Below are 16362 nucleotides of genomic sequence, written 5' to 3' on the forward strand. Positions count from 1 at the left end.
TGTTCGCCGTCGCAAATGCAGCGTCCAATTCACTTCAAGTGAGTTGAAGTGAATGGGGCGGCTGAGATGTAATTACACCTGCATACCGCTTCGGTTGCGACTCATACGAGCGCTGTGCTTTCTTCATACAGCTGATCGTGGGGATGCCGGGTGTTGGACCCCACGCCGATCTGATTTTTAAAACCTATCCTGAGGATAGGTCATCAATAAACTTGAGCGGATCGAGCTTCGGATCATAGATCTGAAGTTGATTCATTCAAAAACTTTGGTGTTAATGCTATAGAGCATTAAAATGTATTGGCTCCGTGTAGTCAAACTTCATCTCACCTGAAGTCACGCTAGACTTCGGGGAATTAATACGGTATTCCTATAAGCATCTTTAAAAAGATTTTAAAATAGGAATCCAAAGTGGGCTTTGGTACTGGCTGGTACCTCGGTACCAAAGCCCACTTCATATTCCTATTTTAAAATGTTTTTAAATCCGAAAACAGCATTAACACCGAAGTCTTTGAACAAATCTACTTCGGATCTATGATCTAGCTATGATCCGAAGCGCGATTCTCTCATGCCTAGTCATCAATATAAAAAAAAGCAGACAACCCTTTACTATGCCACTCGCATCATTAAAGTGGTTTTTTGAGACTTTTATACTGATGACCTATCTTTTGATCAGTGGGGGTCTGACACCCGGGCCCCCCACCAAACAGCTGTTTGAGAAGGTATTGCCTCTTGCAGTAGCACCGCTGTCTTCTTCAGCTTTCTCTAGGCCATGTGACGTCACTTCTCATCGGTTACATGACCTAGACCAGTGACGGGCAAACTACGGCCCGGCGGACCTTTTTATCCGGCCCACAGAGCTGTCCGGAGGCAGCAGGAGTGGAGATGAGCGCTTCCATTGTGGAAGCGCTTATCTCCATATTCATCTGTAACACCGTCCTCAGGACAACGATACAGATGAATGGTGCAGAGGAGCAGGGGAGAGGCGTCTCCCTTGCCCGTTCCTCTGATAGGCTACAGGCCTAGTGCCGGTGCAGGCGGCGCGATGATGTCACAGAGCGGGACACAGGCCGGAAGAGGCCTGCATCACATCACTGACAGCAGCATAAGGTAAGTATATGTGTTTACTGCCAAAATATGGGGGGGCACTATGGAGAAGAGGGGGAAGCACTATGGGGGCCACTATGGAGAAGAGGGGAAGCACTATGGGGGCCCTATATACTGGCGCAATATAGGGGGGGCACTATGGAGAAGAGGGGAAGCACTATGGGGGCCCTATATAATGGCACAATATGGGGGGCACTATGGAGAAGAGGGGAAGCACTATGGGGGCCCAATATACTGGCACATTATGGGGGGCACTATGGGAGCCCTATATGCTGGCACAGTATCTATTCTGCGAATTGCAACAACAAAGCTAACTGCATACTTTGATGCCTTAGTAAAAAAGGGAGACCAACAACACTGGTCCCACTAAAATTGAAGGTGAGTTATACATACTATGTGATGAAAGAAATACATTGCATAAAAGTTTTGTACAATAACTCTTTTTATGCTTTTATGCTACCTTGAATTAAACTAAACCTTTAATGTTACAACATTTTTATTTAATTTATATTAATTCACACAAACGCCCCATCCATCTACTCTTGGTCTGGCCCCCGGGTCCAATATATGAACCCATTGTGGCCCATGAGTCAAAAAGTTTGCCCACCTCTGGCCTTGACGCAGCTCAGCCCCAATGACGTGAATGGGGCTGAGCTGCAATGCCAAGAACACCCACTAGACAATGTATGGCTCTGTGCTTGATGAGCAGGGAGAAGGTAGACACTACTGCAAGCACTTTTCTCAAGCATCTGATCAACAGGGATCCCAGGTGTTGGACCTCCACCGATCAGAAACTGATGACCTATCTTGAGGATAAGTCATCAGTATAAAAGTCTCAGAAAACCCCTTTAAATCGACCTCCCGGTGCAAACCTAAAATTTGACTGCACATGACAGATAAATAGCCTTCATCAGGGACATACTGGTCATAGGCCATAAAGCTGAAATTTCCCAGTGGGCCAAGCTCCAGAGGGCCGTCTGAGCCCTCCTCATGGCTGCCAGGCAGGTACTCAATGATCTGATGTTTTCAACATTAATGCTAGGAATATGAGGCACTTATGCACCTGACCTATGGCCACAAGTGCCCTCCTGGATTCAACTGTATTGCCATCCTCAGGAGGATGATGCAGTTTCATTCGGTGAGGAGTTAGACAGCATTTTGTACTGCACTGTGGTATTTGGTACTGCTAAAGCAGTGTTTTTCTATATTGCTATCCCTGCCTAATTATAAAGGCCCTATCTACTTGTGTTGCCCCACCTTCTGTGAATGTGGACCTGGCTACAACATGGGGCCACTTTTATTTATTTTTTCCAGGGCTGCTTTATGTTCCCAGTCTGTCCCTGGCCTTCATACCTGTAACCTCAGTTCCTCAGTTCTTGTTGCCCATTCGATCACTTTCAAGATGGCCTCCACCATCTCAGACTTCTCTATGCAGAGCACCATTGGAAAATCTAAGGCACCCACCCTCCATTGCCCTCGGATGGACCACCAAATATTTTGACAATACATGTGTCAAGCATAGTTACATTTTAGGTTTGGACAGGAGGCTCACTCAGTCATTCAGCATAGAGAAAGGAAAGGTCTCACTTGCCTGCAAATAAAGGTGGCCATACATAAATGGATTTCAATTGGCCAATTATCTAGTATGTACTGGAGAGACCCTGGCGGCAGATATTGGAGAAAACATGCCTGATTCTTTGTTCCCTAGTTATTTAACCCCTTAGCTGGCGTAGATATCAGTTTCTAGTGCACAGACATCTTCAGATGTGCCAAAGTTATGTACCTCTTAATATATATGGCAGATCTTAAAGGGCATCTGTCAGTAGATTTGTACCTATGACACTGGCTGACCTGTTACATGTGCACTTGGCAATTGAAGGCATCTGTGTTGGTCCCATGTTCATATGTGCCCGCATTGCTGAGAAAAATGAGTCTCTAGGAGCAACAGAGGTGTTACCATTACACCTGGAGGCTCTGCTCTCTCTGAAACTGCCACGCCCTCTGAACTTTGATTGACAGGGCCAAGTGTGATGACGTTTTTACTGTCTCGTCCTGTCAATTAAAGTGCAGAGGGTGCGCAGCTGCAGAGATAGCAGAGCCTTTAGGTGTAACGGCAACGCCCCTATTGCTCCTAGAGGCTCATTTACATATATAAAAAAATGATTTTTCTCTGCAATGCGGGCACATATAAACATGGGACCAACACAGCTGCCATGCTCACGTGCAACAGGACAGCCAGTTTTATAGGCACACATCTGCTAACAGATACCCTTTGAGCCAGTAAATTTTTTATTCTTCTTAAATAAAGAATAGTTACATAAATAATACAATTGAAAAAAGACATAAGTCCATCAAGTTCAACCATGGGATAGGTGGGGACGCGAATCCCAGAAGGACTCAGTATTAGGGTACTTTCACACTTGCGGCAGGACGGATCCGACAGGCTGTTCACAATGTCGGATCCATCCTGCGGCTATTTCGCCGTGCCGCCGCTCCGTCCCCATTGACTATAATGGGGACAGGGGGCGGAGCTCCGGCGCAGCACGGCGAAAGCCTCCGGACTAAAATTACTTCATGTCAGGCTTTTTAGTCCGGTGGCTTTCGCCGTGCACTGCTGTGCTGCGCCGGAGCTCCGCCCCTGTCCCCATTATAGTCAATGGGGATGGAGCGGCGGTCCGGCAGCACGGCAAAATAGCGACATGGTGAACAGCCTGTCGGATCCGTCCTGCCGCAAGTGTGAAAGTACCCTTATAGTGGTTATATTCTTGTACATGCAATAGGACACAGTATGACTGTACTTTTATTCTTTTTCACAGGGGCAGTATTATAGTAGTTATATTCTTATACACAGGAAGAAGTATTATAGTAGTTATATGATTGCACATAGGAGACAGTATTATGGTTGTTTTATATTGGTAAATAGAGGACAGTATTATAGCTGTTATATGTAAAATATTGGTTTTATATTGGTACATAAGAGACAGTATTATAGTAATAATGTTCTTGAACATAGAAGGCAGTATAGTAGTTATATTCTTGCACATGGGGAGACGTATAGTTGTTATATACATGTACATATGTATAGTAATTTTATGGTATTTACTGTATATACTTGCATATGGCGTCAGGTCTGCTGCCGTGGCCGCCGTGCAAATCAGTCTCTGTCCCTTTAGAGCATGCGCATGCATCTCATCCTCAGGGCTTTTTAAAGGACCAGTGCATGCATCTCATCCTTCCCTAGCCAACAGTTTTGGGTCCCTGGGTATTTCAGGCACCCCCTCCATCCAGAGGGTGCCTGAGCTTGCAGTTCCTTGTTACTAGCAAAGATGTAGGAAGCCTAGTGCTTCTGTTCTCTCTCTGTGTTATCTCTCACCTGTGCTCTTGAGTGTTTTCCAGTGTTTCCCTGCTCCACCAGTGTGTTCCAGCACCTCCAAGTTTCAGTGTCTAGTTCTGTTACCTGGTGCGTCTGCCTTGTATGTGCTCCTGCCAAGTACCCAGCCTGCCTAGTCACCACTCTGCCTGTAAGCCTCTACCTGTGTCTTTGTGTTTCTGTACAGTCAGGACTCCAATTTACCAAAAGTCAGAGTCAAAGTGCCTGTTCTTATACCTGCGGTTTAAGTGCGTTTTATGTGCCTAGAGGTTCCGGTGCTTGCACCAGTGTTTCTGACCTCAGTGGGTCAGCTGCCAACCACACCGAGACTATTCCTAAAGGTAGCAGTCTGGCTACTCCCCAGCAGCAAAGTCCAGATCCCTGTACAGAGGTTAAAGGGTGAAGGTAGGTGAGCGCTGGAATAACGCCCTTAGGGTTTATCCCAAAGCCAAACTGCTGATCTGTAACACATGGGTTAGTATTATAGACAGTATTAAAGTAAATATATTCTTGTACATAGGGGTAGTATAATAGTAGTTATATTCTTGTATATAGGGGAACAGTATTATAGTAGTGATATTCCTGTACATAGGGGCAGTATTATAGTAATTATATTCTTGCACACAAAGTAGGAGGCAGTACTAGAGTTGTATTATAGTAGTTATATTTTTGTATATAGGGGCAAGTATTACTGTTGGCAGAGCAATCTGTGCAAAAAACAAGAGTAAGGAGTATCTAATTTGTGCCACATCCTGAATCTGCTCATAATATTGTTACTATTTAGCTTAGGAGCTATTACTGCAGCGCTGATGTTGATATCATTAGTCACTTGAATAGCTCCATATGTAAAAATTATAAAATTTTCAGGTTTTTTTTCAAACAAAACTACATTTATACTTCTATGCACACTTGCACACAGTTTTTGAAGGAACTCGGCTGGGAGGCTGTTTCAACCATCTTGCAAAACTAACAGATCTTTGAAGCTTGCTGAAATCCTTCTGTCTCTTGATATAATCGCAGAAGGACTCAATAAAGTTGAGATCAAGGCTCTGTGGGGGGCTATATCATCACTTCCAGGACTCCTTATTCTTTACGCTAAACATAATTCTTAAAGGGATTGTCTCATCATAGACGATGGGGGATATCACTAGGATATGCCCCCATCGTCTTATATGCCCGCACCTATATTGAGAACGGAGCCCGCAGGGTGGTGGCTGTTGAACGCCGGTCCAGCCACCACCAAGCCGGCTCCACATAGAAGTGAATGGGAGCATACTGCGCATGCGTGGCCCCTGCTTCTATTAATTTCTATGGGGCTGACGGAAATAACCGAGCCAGCACATGCGCAGTGCGCCCTCCTTCACTTGCGGGGCTCCGTTCTCGATATAGGTGCTGGTCCCAGCGGTAGGACCCACACCTATAAGACGATACGGGCATATCCTAGTGATATGCCCCCATTGTCCATGATGAGACAACCCCTTTAATAAAAATTGGTTGTGTGTTTGGTGTAGTAGTCCTGCTGCAGAAGGCTGGGCAGCAGGAACAACAAGGACCCTCATTCCGGCTTATGCTGGAGCCTGCTGTCTTTCCTAGACAGCAGATCTCCTTCCTCTTGGGGAAAGCAGTCAGCTGCACCGGATTCACACGGAGGTACGCGCGGAAATCCGGCGTCCTCTTTGCCTTACCAGGTGACCGGCAGAGGAGTAGGTGCAGCGCATGAAGTGCAAGAGATAAGGGGCCGTGCGGAGCATGACGCGCAGGTTAAGACGATCCGCACGGCGCATGAACCGACAGCTCGGGGCGCAGCTTGATGACGTAAGACACCGGAAGTTTGAAGGAATCCTGGGATTTCACTCAGCGATTGCCTGCAGTCACACCGCGATGTCTGAGACACCTACTCCTTGTCAGGAGGGCTCAGATCCCTCTGCAACCGCCAGTACTGTGAGTCCCCTGCGGGGGTATTAGTGTTAGACACCACATTTCTTCTTTTATGCAAGTATTCTAGCTCTGGTAGCTAACTTTGCGTGTATTTGGTTGTTCCTTTCGATTCCAGGGCACAAAAGACTCTAAGTCAAAAGTAAAGATACTAAAGTGCAATGCCTGCTGTAAGAAGCTCCCTGAAAATTATAAGAAAATACTTTGCAAGTCTTGTCTGTCTGAAATTTGAAAGGAGGAACAGCCAAATATTTTTTCGGAGATTAAATCCTTTATTCAGGATGAAATTAAGTCCTCCTTAGCCTCTATGTCCACTCCCAGTGGTACCCTTCGCCCTCCAAAAAAGCAAAAGCTTTCTGTCCAGTCCTCCTCTGACGCAGACGAAGCTGAGGAAATTTCGGTTTCCTCTAAACAGGTTCTTGAGGAAGATAAATAAAGGAAAAAAAAAAAAAGAGGTCATAGAGGAGGATTAAAAATATTTTTTCTCATCTGAAAAAATGGAGGAACTGTTAAGAGCCGTCTGATCCACTATGGGGATTGGGGACACCCCTAAACCACGCACAGTCCAGAACGAGATGTTCGGGGGCTTTAGATCTAAAAAATCTATTGTTTTTCCGATAAATGAAAACATAAGAGAAATTATTATGGACGAGTGGTTAGATCCGGAGAGGAGACTGGGGGTCTCAAAGGAATTTAGAAACAGACTTTGTTTTGACCAGTCTGAATGTAAGATCTTGAATGAGACACCCAAAGTAGACATTCAGATGGCAAAGGTGGTTAAAAGAACAGCATTACTCTTTAAGGACTCCAACCAACTTGGTGACCCTATGGACCGTAAGGCAGACGGGTTATTAAAGAAGTCCTGGAAGTCGGCTATGTTCGGCATAAAAGCTAACATAGCAGCAACATCCGTGGCTAGGGCCATGTACATCTGGTTAGGGGAACTAGATGAGCACCTTAAAAACAAAACCCCTAGAGAGGAGATTAGAGACTCAATTCGATTACTCCGATCCGCTACGGCCTTTCTAGCTGATGCCTCTGCGGAATGTATTCGTTTCTACCGCCAAAGAGGCGGCTCTCTCAAATGCCGCCCATAGGGCCTTATGGATGAAGGCCTGGTCTGGTGACAAGACTTTAAAGGCTAAGCTATGTTCAATCCCCTTCTCAGGAGAGTTTGTATTTGGCCCTACAATAGACAAGATATTGGAAAAGGCCGCAGATAAGAAAAAAGGATTTCCGGAGGATAGGCATCCAAAGAAAAAGTCCTTTCGGCAGTTTAAACCCCATCAGAGATTATATAGGGGGAAAGGAAAATCTGGCAGATGGAGCTACCCCAAAGGGGGAAGAGGAAGGGGCTTCATCCTTAACCCACAAAACAGACAATCTAGTAAACAATAACGCCAGGGTGGGGGGCAGACTGATGAGGTTTCTATCTCCGTGGAAGCAGATCACATCAAGTCAGTGGGCACTAAACATCATCGCTCAGGGGTACAGGATAGAATTCTCTTTGGTTCCCCCAAAAAGATTCCTGATCTCGTCACATAACAGGTCAGAATTACCCAGTATATGGCAAAGGTGTTCAGGGACTTCTAAGCTCGGGTGTAATCCAGAGGGTCACAGGTTCAGAAAAGGGGGAGGGTTTCTACTCAAACCTATTCCTAGTAAAGAAGCCCGACCAGTCCTTCCGAACCATAATAAATTAAACACCGCTAAACAGATCCATTCTGTACAGAAGATTCAAAATGGAATCCATCACATCCACAATCCCGCTTATACCAAAAGGGGCGGTCATGTCCTCAATAGACCTCAAGGATGCCTATTATTATATTCCCATCCACCAGCTCTCAGAGAAATTTCTACGCTTTGCACTCCCGTTCGGTATCTTATCTGCACCCAGAATATTCACAAAGTTAGTGGTGGAAATGGTTGCTTACCTTCGCAGTGAAGGGATAATTATTATCCCCTACCTCGACGACTTCCTGAAAATCGGCAGGTCAGAGGAAGAAAATCTAGAGGCAACCCAAAGATTCTTAGACGTCCTTGCAAGGTAGGGATGGATTATAAACATAAAGAAATCTTCCCTCACTCCATCCAAGAGGATAAGATTCCTAGTAGTAGAATTAGATTCAGACTTGCAGAAGACCTTCCTACCACAGGACAAAGCAGAGGGTCTTGTACAGAAGATTTCAGGGTTCTAAAGATCTTGCAAATGCTCCATCCGAGATGCTATGAGTCTGTTTGATTTCAGTTCCTTGGAGGCAGGCCCACTCAAGAATAACACAGGGTTGGATCCTGACTGAGAGAATGAAACGGAAAACAGACAGATTTGGACAGGAAGATCCTGATACCAAAAAAGGTAAAGACCGATCTCAATTGGTGGAAGCTCAGAAGAAACCTCCTTCAGGGGACAAATTGGTTAAATCAACCAGAAATTCAGGTGATAACGGACACCAGCGCCTCAGGCTGGGGCGCAAAAATTAGAGACCATTTTTTTCAGGGTACCTGGCCAGAAAATATAAGAAGAAATTCATCCAACTTCAGAGAATTATACGCAGTCCTCAAAACTCTAAAAGAAGGAGAGTGGCTTCTAAAAAGGACATCACTTAAAAGTTCTGTCCGGCAATATAACGGTGGCATATCTAAAACACCAGTGGGGAACAAGATTCAACCCTCTAGGAGAGGTGGCAGAAGGAAATTCCCTATCGTTATCTGCAGTCCACTTGAAGGTTTCCGAAAACATAGAGGCAGATTACCTAAGCAGAAGAAAAATAGATGCAGGAGAGTGGTCTCTGAACAAGGGCATCTTCCGGGAAATAGCCTCCAGATGGGGTCGCCCAGAGATAGATCTATTTTCCTCCAAAGAAAATGCTCAGGTAGATGTCTTTTGTTCCCTAGATCCTAGGGACAAGCCTTGGGCGGTAGATGCGCTTTCAATAAGCTGGAATTGGAGGCTGGTATATGCGTTCCCTCCAATACCCCTTATACCCCGGGTCATTTAGATAATCCAAAGAGAAACTGCTACGATAATCCTTGTAACTTCTCTATGGGCCAAGAGTAGCTGGTTTCCTATCCTAAAACAACTAGCACTGGAGAACCATTGGAAGATTCCTTTCCAGGGGTCTATGCTTGTCCAGGGTCCTCTAATACATCCAGATCCCCAAATATTCAGGTTAGCTGTATGGATCCTGAGAGCTAAACATTGAGAAAAAAGGGCCTTTCTGAAAAAGTAATCCTCACACTTAAAGCTAGTAGAAAGAAGGTTACTTCTTCCATTTACCTCAAAATTTGGAAAAAGTTTTGTTCCTGGCTTGGTAATGACCATCCCGATACTACCTCTCCACCTATTAGCAGGATCTTAGCTTTCTTACAGAATGGACTAGAGCTAGGGCTAAGACCCAGTACATTTAAGGTGCAGATATCTGCTCTGAGCACCTTCTTTGACACTAGCCTAGCTGAACATAGGTGGATAAGGGGATTCATCAAGGCAGCTGTTAGATTGAGGCCTACCTTAAGGTCCAGAGTTCCCACGTGGGATCTGAACACGGTACTTGAGGGATTAACAAAACCTCCCTTTGTTCCATTATCTAATATTTTGATAAAACACCTTTCCCTAAAAACGGTCTTCTTAATAGCTATAACTTTGGCTAGACGTATTGGGAAGTTACAGGCCCTCTCTTGCAGAGAACCGTATCTTCAGATTCTAGAGGACCATATTTGTCTGAGACTAGATCCAGGGTTCTTGCCCAAAGTGGTCTCTTCCTTCCACCGAGACCAGGAGATTTTCTTGCCTTTCATCCCCAAACACCATGAGAAGGAGGTGGAGGACAAGATGAGACTCCTAGACGTTAGAGATACGGTTATTCAGTATCTTGAAGCCAGCAGGGAATTCAGGAAAGACGATAACTTGCTGGTCCAATTCTCAGGGAAAAATAAGGGGAAGAAACTTACAAGATCATCCTTAGCTAGGTGGATTAGATCCACTATTGAGTGCTATTATTCCATTCAGAACAAGTCCTGCCCTGGGGTTGTTAGGGCTCATTATACTAGAGCCACTGCCTCCTCTTGGGCAGAAAAATGGGGGGGATCCCTAGATCAAATCTGTAAGGCCGCAACTTGGTCTAGCGTAAATACTTTCGTTAGACACTATCGCCTTAGTCTTCCTGATTCTACTGAAGTTCAGTTTGGCCGGAAGGTCCTACAGGCGATATCCTACCCGGTTAGTTATTTATTAGTTCTCATTGTGGCCATCATGGTGGATGAGGTGGAAAAAACGTAATTAGTCTTACCAGTAATTCCATTTCCTTGAATCCACTATGACGGCCCATACTAATCCCATCCCAAAAAAATAAAAAAAAATAATAAACAAAAAAATAGAGAAAAGGAAAAGAGGAATCCTTTTTTTTTTTGTTTGTTGTTTACTTGGGTATGAAGTAATATCCTATTTTTCTGTTCACCTACCTTGGTAATTTGTTAAACACGGAGAGGTGGAGGGAATTCAAACTCTCTCAGTGTGTCCCTACCCCTACAGAGGTCAAGGGTCAATCTCATTGTGTCCGTCATGGTGGATTCAAGAAAATGGAATGCCCGGTAAGACTAATTAGGTTTTTTTGGGGAGCCGTGGACCAGCAATGCGGAGGTGGACAGCACACTGTGTGCTGTCCGCATCTTTTCAATCCCCATTGAAAATTAATGAGTCCGCACCCGTTCTGCATAATTGCGGAACGGATCCGGGCCCAAAGTGCGGATGTCTGAATGGAGCCTAATATTGGGGAGCACAACGGAACAGTATTGGAGGTGGTAAGATGATTTGTCCAGAAGATGGGAGGATGATGGAAAAGTAGTAAACTAAGATTTTTTTTGTCAAACTGCAGAGACAAGAAATGGCTCAAAAATGGTGGTCTGGTCTGAAGGTCTGAAAAGAGAAGATGAGGAAAGAGAACATCTACATCAAAGAGACGTCACTGGATGTAAAAGGTATGTGGCGCTGTATTATCCTGTATGTTTTGCAGTGATATACGTTATGTTAGGAGCGAAGGGGTTAGGTTGAGAATTTGGTATGGGGGGGGGGGGCGCTTTTTCAATTTTTGCCTCAGGCAGCAGAAAGGATAGGTGCACCCCTGGCCATGCTTCACTGTTGCCTGCAAACATTCATTGTTGCACCTCTCTCCAACCCTTCGGAAAACAACCTTCGTTCTGTTCTGAACCTCGGTTCCTATGTTTTTGTGCATAGCTTAGCCACTTGGCCTTGTTTCCACATCGAAGGTCTGACTTTTTGTCTGCAGTTATTCCATGAAGACCACTAATTTCCAGACTTCTCTGCTTAACCTTTTCGCCGTACATGTTTCAAACAGCAGAGGCCCACGGCTAATGACCGCGACCGGCTATAATGTCGATTACGGTCATTAAAGCCTTTAGATGCCTTGATAAAGTGTGATCACAGCATCTAAACCTTGAAAAACCCAGAAGCGTGCCATTACTGGCATCTCTGTGCGGTCAGTGGAGATGCCGGCAATTGTCTTTAATATACTGGGTCTCTCTGAAGAAACCCAGCGTATTAGAGCTGCAATTCTTATGCTGTCCAGCAGGTGGCAGGCCAACATAAGAAATTAGCAATTCACATATTTCCATGCTCCTGTATGGAACACGGTAATATTGAATAAAATAAAAAAAATATTGAGTGTGGTAGCCTCCTACACTGGCTACAAAAACAATACGGCGAATCGCATAACGAAAAAAAGTATCAAAAAGACAGATTTACCATTTTTTCATGGCTTATCTTACCCCAAAAAATGTAATCTAAAAGTCACACACATTATCAAATACAAAATCAATAAAAACTACAGATCATCCTGCAAAAATGAGCCCCGACACAGCTCAGTAGACATAACTATAAAAAAAGAATGTCAGAAAATGGTAATGTAAAAAAAAAAAAAATTCCCAAAGTTTTTATTTATTTTTAAAGTATTTAGACATATAAAACCTATATTTTACATATGTGTTATTGTTGTTATCGTACTGACCCCAGAGAATGAAGGGCACCGGTCAATTCTGCCGCAAAGGAAAAAAATGGTGGAGGAATAAAAATGTTTTCCAATTCCACCCTGTGACGAATACCGTACTCCGACTGACGTCGGACGTCAAATACGTAGAGCCAGCGAGATACGGCATGGTCACTGGTTACCAAGGCGTGACGTTACGTTCTCCTGGAGGAGCAGGTAAGGTCAGCTTGATACAGTTTACACAGACACCTCCTGTCCACATGGGCACAGAGAGGCAACAAGCTGAGAGAGCCTTTTCACTGCCCCAGTGAAATAGCGCTTTCTCAGCCCGGGAATACTACCACCAATTTCTTGTTTGATATAAGCCCGGTCCGCTAACAGGATTATATAGGGTAAGATACGCGGTAGCGTATAACTACGCCGAGACACAGACATGGGGATTTGTGATCGAGATACAAGGCAGCACAAGATTAAATTATGTATTTAATCGCCTTAAGGGCTCATTAGACATAACATAATATACACAGAAAATATATACAGTGGTCTGAGGTTACAAATACAGATGACAGGGTACAACAGGGTTAAGCAGAACAATAAGTCAGTTTACCAGGTATAGGAGTCCTTTGGGTTGTGATGAGTTCTTAGCTGTGGTCACATGGGAAGCAGTGATGTCAGCTGGTTGCAGGTCCCTCTCAACACATGGCACGATGTGACCTCCCTTCAGAGAAAGACCTGCCCGCTTGTTGGCACAAACCTTTTAACCTGTAGCCGGCCTCTCCCCTCCCAGCCTCCCGCTACTAGTAGAGTCCAAGCATGATACCATTATTTTGGTTTCTGTTCCCCTCCCTGGCATCCCACCACCAAACTATGACCACGGGCCTGTTCATTGTGGCCACAGAAACACAAATATGCATCTGGTTTATGTCTGTGATGGACGGGCGATTCATAATTCGCCGTTACCATGATGTCTAATAATGTTCATTGAACTGGAGAATGGCCTAGACCCCCGCAGAGAGGTTTTTCCTGTTCCATTAGTTGGGTTCCTGGCTGGCTGAATGGAGGTGAGAAATTGTAAAGAAAGGTGGCCTGCTAGAGGTTCTCTGCCAGTTGGCTGGTCTTTGAAGCAGGGTCCCCCCCTGTGGAGTTCACTACCTCTGCTATCTGACAGCTGATGGCTGGTGTGGGAACATGGCTGACAGTAAATAATAATCCATATTCCTCACACACCACATTTGGAATTTTTGTCCCGCTTCCCACTACATTGTATGCCATATTAAAAATGTTCCCTATATGCCAGGCCCCTCACAGTGAATATACTTACCCCGCTCCCCTCACCGCCGCTGCAGCTTCTCCCCGTGCGTGTGTCGGCATGGGGAGCAGCCAATGGCAGGTGGGGACGGAGACGAGCCTATCTAGCATCACCCGCGATGTTTTAATCCGCGCACGGGGAGAAGCATCAGTGGTGGTGCGGGAACCAGGAGTGGCGAGGGGTGCCAGGTAAGTACATTTACTGTGAAGGGCCCAGCATTTGGGGGAGATTTTTATAGTACTGGATAACCTGTTTAAATAGTGGCATTATAAAGTACAACTTATCCCGCAACTTGTGCCGGCCGTTCCGTGCATTGGGGACCGCATTTTGCGGTCCCCAATGCCTGGGCATCATCCGTGAGGTTGCCGAAGACGGATGCAGACCCATTCAACTTGAATGGGTCTGTGATCCGTCTGCACCACAAAAAAATAGAACATTTTCCATTTTTTGTTGTGCGGAGGCACAGAAAAAAACACCACGGAAGCACACCGTAGTGCTTCCGTGGGATTCAGTGTCTCCTTTCTGCACTTCTCCTTCCTGATTGCAGACCCATTCAAGTGTTTGCGAGCCACAATACGGGCATGGCTGTGTGCATGAGGCCTAATGCTGAGAAATACAGGCAGATACTTATCCAACATACAATACTATCATGGAGGCGTCTGATTGGCTCAAAATTTATTCTGCAGCAGGACAACAACCTCAAACATACTGCTGATGTCATTAAGAACTGTCTTCAGCGTAAAGAAGAACAAGGAGTCCTGGAAATGATGATATGGCCCTCACAGAGTCCTGATCTTAACATCATCAAGTGCCCCTATTTCTTAGAGGCACTATAGGGACATTATTACTGTTGGATGTGCTATAGGGGCATTATTATTTCTGGGGGGCAGTATAGGGGGACATTATTATAAATGAACCCCTTCCCGACTACCCACTAGGTATATACGTTCTATCTGCACATACCCCGTGCAGAAAGCATGTGCATGTGCAGGCAGCGCTTTTATCCCAGCGCTGGTCGGGTCCCGGCTGACAGACACAGCGGAGACCCTGAGGAGAAGACAGGAGTGGTTTATTACTACTTCTTCCTTCTCCTGTGCCGGCAGAAGGCTGATGCAGGAGCACAGGAAGGGGCAGAGCCCCGTTCAATCAAACCTATACATGTTATATATCAAAACAATCGTCACAAAATAGGGAACCTATTGCAATAATTAATATTTGTGTCAGTTTTAAAATTTAAGAAATAAAAAGCTATAATTAAAAAGAATTACTTTTTTTAAATAAGAATTAGCCGTTTTACTCCAAATAAAACCTAAAAAAATAAAAAGCACTAAGTGTCAAGTAAAAAAAAATTGCAAAAAGTATTTTGGTAGTCAAACAAATAAAGAAGTTAGGCCCCTTTCACACGGGCGAGTATTCCACGCGTATGCAATGCGTGAGTTAAACGCATTGCACCCGCACTGAATCCTGACCCATTCATTTCTATGGGGCTGTGCACACGAGCAGTGATTTTCACGCATCACTTGTGTGTTGCGTGAAAATCGCAGCATGCTCCTCTTTGTGCGTTTTTCACGTAACGCAGGCCCCATAGAAATGAATGGGGTTGCGTGAAAATCGCAAGCATCCGCAAGCAAGCGATTTTCACGCATGGTTGCTAGGAGAAGATCAGGATGGAGGCCCGATCATTATTATTTTCCCTTATAACATGGTTATAAGGGAAAATAATAGCATTCTGAATACAGAATGCATAGTACAATAGCGCTGGAGGGGTTAAAAAAATAAAATAAAAAAATTTAACTCATCTTTATCCACTTGATCGCGCAGCCCGGCTTCTCTTCTGTCTTCTTCTTTGCTGTGTACAGGAAAAGGACCTGTGGTGACGTCACTCCGGTCATCACATGATCCATCACCACAGGTCCTTTTCCTGCACACAGCAAAGAAAAAGACAGAAGAGGAGCCGGGCTGCGCGATCAAGTGGATTAAGGTGAGTTAAAAAAAAAAAATTAACCCCTCCAGCGCTATTGTACTATGCATTCTGTATTCCCTTATAAGGGAAAATAATACAATCTACAGAACACCGATCCCAAGCCCGAAGAAGTTTGGGTTTGGGTACCAAACATGCCGATTTTTCTCACGCGCGTGCAAAACGCATTACAATGTTTTGCACTCACACGTAAAAATTGCGCATTTTCCCGCAACGCACCCGGCTCTTATCCGGGTAAAAAACATGACGCCAATGTGAAAGAGACCTTAGGGTCACTAAACCACCACTTGCACAAAATCACAAAAAGTTGCCGGGACATTCAGGCCTTTCTTAGGCCTGGTCATGAAAGGGTAAACACGCTGCAGAGCTCCTTTTTTTACCTTTGCATTGGAGAAGGTGAAATCCACAGCCAACTCTGCAGCAAAATCCACATGTAATTTATTGGTTGCATTTTATTCTGTGGAAAATTTATCTTTGTGTGGATTTTCCTTGCAAAATTAATTCTTTGCAATACAAAGGGTGGAATCTGGGGCTGTGGATTTGATGCAGAAAGGAATTTGCACCAAAATTAATGTAAACATCTGATTCAAATACATTTATTTGTGTAGGTAGCCTACAGGAGTCACAAAACACAGCCATACAGTTGTGGGGTATTTCTAAGTGA

Source organism: Bufo gargarizans, chromosome 6 (genome assembly GCF_014858855.1).
Source record: "Bufo gargarizans isolate SCDJY-AF-19 chromosome 6, ASM1485885v1, whole genome shotgun sequence".
NCBI lineage: Eukaryota > Metazoa > Chordata > Amphibia > Anura > Bufonidae > Bufo > Bufo gargarizans.